Below are 5000 nucleotides of genomic sequence, written 5' to 3' on the forward strand. Positions count from 1 at the left end.
TATAACGGGCTAAGAGTGCGTAATGAATAAAATATAAACGGGCTAAGAGTGCGTAATGAATAAAAATATAACGGGCTAAAAGTGCGTAATGAATAAAAATATAACGGGCTAAGAGTGCGTAGTGAATAAAAATATAACGGGCTAAAAGTGCGTAATGAATAAAAATATAACGGGCTAAAAGTGCGTAATGAATAAAAATATAACGGGCTAAAAGTGCGTAATGAATAAAAATATAACGGGCTAAAAGTGCGTAATGAATAAAATATAACGGGCTAAAAGTGCGTAATGAATAAAAATATAACGGGCTAAAAGTGCGTAATGAATAAAAATATAACGGGCTAAAAGTGCGTAATGAATAAAAATATAACGGGCTAAGAGTGCGTAATGAATAAAAATATAACGGGCTAAGAGTGCGTAATGAATAAAAATATAACGGGCTAAGAGTGCGTAATGAATAAAAATATAACGGGCTAAGAGTGCGTAATGAATAAAAATATAACGGGCTAAGAGTGCGTAATGAATAAAAATATAACAGGCTAAGAGTGCGTAATGAATAAAAATATAACGGGCTAAGAGTGCGTAATGAATAAAAATATAAGCTAAGAGTGCGTAATAAAAAATACGTAAAGCAAATAAATAAGGGCTAAAAGTGCGTAATGAATAAAAATATAACGGGCTAAGAGTGCGTAATGAATAAAAATATAACGGGCTAAAAGTGCGTAATGAATAAAAATATAACGGGCTAAGAGTGCGTAGTGAATAAAAATATAACGGGCTAAGAGTGCGTAATGAATAAAAATATAACGGGCTAAAAGTGCGTAATGAATAAAAATATAACGGGCTAAAAGTGCGTAGTGAATAAAAATATAACGGGCTAAGAGTGCGTAATGAATAAAAATATAACGGGCTAAGAGTGCGTAATGAATAAAAATATAACGGGCTAAGAGTGCGTAATGAATAAAAATATAACGGGCTAAAAGTGCGTAGTGAATAAAAATATAACGGGCTAAGAGTGCGTAATGAATAAAAATATAACGGGCTAAAAGTGCGTAATGAATAAAAATATAACGGGCTAAGAGTGCGTAGTGAATAAAAATATAACGGGCTAAGAGTGCGTAATGAATAAAAATATAACGGGCTAAAAGTGCGTAATGAATAAAAATATAACGGGCTAAAAGTGCGTAATGAATAAAAATATAACGGGCTAAAAGTGCGTAATGAATAAAAATATAACGGGCTAAAAGTGCGTAATGAATAAAAATATAACGGGCTAAAAGTGCGTAATGAATAAAAATATAACGGGCTAAGAGTGCGTAATGAATAAAAATATAACGGGCTAAGAGTGCGTAATGAATAAAAATATAACGCTCTATCTGAGCCGTCATCACTGCGAGACACTGATCAGGATCAGGTCCTGCATAATGAGCAGAGACGCTTCCCACATTAATGAAGAGACTCACATCAGTGCTTAAAGCTTCAGTTACACTGCGGGTAATATTCACATTTTAAAGATTTCTGATGTTTGGGTTGGGTCAGGCCCCAGGCTATTGCGCGCTCTCATTAAATTAATTGGCTGTGCTCAGTTCCTTTATTACAGTCTGCTCCTTTGTCAAGCTTGAATAGTGAGATCATTTCCACTGATTTTCTACTTATGCCAACTCTTTAGAACAATAAGGTGTCATTACACCAGGGGAAATTTAAGAATTATCATCCTTAATGCATTAATGTTATACCCTTATATACAGAGCACAATGCACCAGGCTCTGTGATATTCAGAAGGCTAATTAATTACATTTTCAAAAGAAAAATGTATTGATTGACAGTTGGTCATGCTTTATCACTTCAACTAATTACTTTTTACCTTTAATAATACTTAAAATTAAATAAGTTCTTTCCCACGGGGAATTATTCAAAAATCCCAATTCATATGTATCCCAGATTAAAATGTCTCAATCGTTATTTCGCAAAATTTAAATAACCCCTCCCATTTAAAGCAGAGTACTATGTGGAAACCCTTCTAATGAGCACAAAGTATTTTCAAGTGAACTTATAAAAGAAAAATATCATGAAACATAGGTTTGTTGATTATGCTTACAAGGCAGTAAACTTGATAGCAATAAATACAAAATCATGGCTTCATCTATTTTTTTTGTTATGTGTAGTAAATAGTTTTTTGCAGGGGAAAAAACCATTTGTGGCTTTTGAAGATGAAATTAGGCTGAAAAAGAAGGGAGTGTATAGCTTCATTATTACCGTGAGCACAAAGCTCCTGAAGGTTTATAAAAACACACAGCCCAGCAGAAGCACACAGGCCCTGTGTGTTATTAATGATCAGCTTCAGCTCAGCTTTCAAATCAAGCAACCTGTCACTTAATCAAAGCACGTCCAACAGCGTACACCTGATAACACACACCACACACCTCATAACAAACACAGTATCATAACACACACCACACACCTCATAACAAACACAATATCATAACACACACCACACACCTCATAACAAACACAGTATCATAACACACACCACACACCTCATAACAAACACAATATCATAACACACCACACACCTCATAACAAACACAGTATCATAACACACACCACACACCTCATAACAAACACAATATCATAACACACACCACACACCTCATAACAAACACAATATCATAACACACACCACACACCTCATAACAAACACAATATCATAACACACACCACACACCTCACATGGCACTCATTTAAATGCTGTGGGATGCAGAGGAAGCCCCACCCCAGCTGCTTAATGAGCTGCAGCGCACACTGGCAGCCTGACTCATATCTTTGCACTGACGAGCATAATGACAGTTATGCATCTGTCTGACTCAGATGATCGAGTGGCAGGGAGAATCAAAGGAGGTTTGAACAAATACATCTGTGCAGGAAGAGACAGACCGCGCAGGCAGATGGGGTGAGCACAGACCTGAACATGCAGAGATGAGTCGCCAGGGTACCCGGAATCGATTTTTCTATTCGCAAATATGAAGCTACCAGTTAACTAGAAACATAAGGTTACAGTAATAACTGCATTTCATTCAATCGCTTGCAGATGCTTTTCAGGAAAAAAGTACATTTGGATTGCGATGAAAGAAAGAATCCTCGCGCGACGGGGAGACTTAGCGCACTGGCGCTCCTGCTGGCTGGAACACAAACTGCGCCTTGGCTGCGCAAGAGAAGATGCTTAATTGCAGGTGGTTGGTGCAAAAAATCCATAATCAATAAATATTACTGAACAACAACAACGACAAAAAAACAACTACGCCCTTTAAAAATAACTATGACAGTACAAACCCATAACTTGGGTACACCCCAGTAAATGTGCATCACAAACAAATATTTGATTTGTGGAAGCACAGTGCCTATCTACAGCGCTGAAAGGTTTTTTTTTAAAAACTAAATAAAATGACTCAATGTTTTGAAGACAGCAAAGCCGCTGTAGGGAGCACTGACCCATCCAAAGCACCCTTTCAGTCAAGCATGACGCCAGACAAGAGCCAGAATGGAGACCATGCCTGTGCCTGTGCTTGAGATACTTAATGACTGATGGTTTTAAGAGCCCTTTCCGAGCCCTGATGTTTGCACATGTGAAAAGTCCAGCTTAATGACGCAGAGTCCAGAGTGAGCGCATTCTCGCATCGGGCAGCACTGCGGAGGTAATTGGCAGACTTGTGAAATAAATTGTAGTGTTGCGAGGTTAATGGTGGGCAAGATTTTTAGGCATAACAGTGCAATTACAAAATGCCTCCAGAGCTTTTAGCATGGGCGCTCGTAACGGGGGGGGGGGGGGGGTCTGCGTGTGTCTGCGTGTGTCTGCGTGTGTCTGCGCGTGTCTGCGTGTGTCTGCGTGCCAACCTCACTTCTGAATAAGCTCACGCTTTCACACACGTAGCACTGACACAGCTTTGACACTGCACCAGGGAAGCACTGACACAGCTTTGACACTGCAGCAGGGAAGCACTGACACAGCTTTGACACTGCAGCAGGGAAGCACTGACACAGCTTTGACACTGCAGCAGGGAAGCACTGACACAGCTTTGACACTGCAGCAGGGAAGCACTGACACAGCTTTGACACTGCAGCAGGGAAGCACTGACACAGCTTTGACACTGCAGCAGGGAAGCACTGACACAGCTTTGACACTGCAGCAGGGAAGCACTGACACAGCCTTGACACTGCAGCAGGGAAGCACTGAGACTTGCAGGGAGGAGAGATATCTAAAGAAAGTGCTTTTTTCTCCTCTGAAAAACTATCCACAGATTAACTTTATTGAAACTACATATCTGGATGTTTTTGTTTATTCATCACCAGTCACTTAATGTGAATTCTCCCCCCACACCGGGGCTGAAGTTCAGTCATTCTGAATTCCTCATTTGAAACTAGAACTTGGAACTTGCAACACTGCAAGTAACATTTTGTTTAATTACACATGGGCAGTTTTGGGCAGTTTTTTCTCCCTAAAAACAGGCAGGGAGAAAGTCAGACCTATTTCATATGAAAAGGTATGCTTTATGGGTATGGAACAAGGAGGTGTGCGGTGTATGCAGTAAGGCTGATCTGACTGCAGAGGTTATTGCAGCTGAAAGAAAAGCTCTCTAATTGACACCGGAGGGAGGGCAGCATCGCAGGCAGCACACAGGCCACCTGGAGCCCCTCAGCGTCTCTCACACAAAGCAGCGCTCCACCACCAGCACGTTTCTCAGATAATTAAACACGGCTGGGATCTGGCTCGTCTTCAAACACTTCAGGCACAAAAAAATAAACTTTAACTCTAATTAAAAGAAGCAAAACTAAATGCGTAATATTCTAATTACTTCACCTGAAACAGCACACTTCTGCCACAGGTGTGTCTGCCCTAGGAAGACAGGACCCAGGCCCTACGCCCTGTGCTGCTGTACCACCTCCCCTCCTCCAGGAGGTGCTAGCGCACACACACAAACACACACACACACACACTCCCACACACA

The 5000-nt window shown here is 40.4% G+C and overlaps 1 protein-coding gene and 1 long non-coding RNA gene across 4 annotated transcripts in view; one reads left to right on the top strand and one right to left on the bottom strand.

Annotated features, from left to right (window-relative positions):
* The window catches only part of lmo3 (LIM domain only 3), a 50161-nt gene that overhangs the window by 29580 nt on the left and 15581 nt on the right, over window positions 1-5000 (top strand). The gene's annotated exons all lie outside the window — the stretch shown is intronic.
* Window positions 4569-5000, bottom strand: part of LOC135245695 (uncharacterized) — a 32142-nt gene continuing 31710 nt past the window's right edge. Inside the window, exon 3 of the long non-coding RNA XR_010327355.1 lies at window positions 4569-5000. This exon is cut by the window's right edge and continues 1173 nt beyond it. This is a non-coding gene — a long non-coding RNA (uncharacterized LOC135245695).

This window comes from Anguilla rostrata, chromosome 19 (genome assembly GCF_018555375.3).
Source record: "Anguilla rostrata isolate EN2019 chromosome 19, ASM1855537v3, whole genome shotgun sequence".
Classification (NCBI taxonomy): Eukaryota; Metazoa; Chordata; class Actinopteri; order Anguilliformes; family Anguillidae; genus Anguilla; species Anguilla rostrata.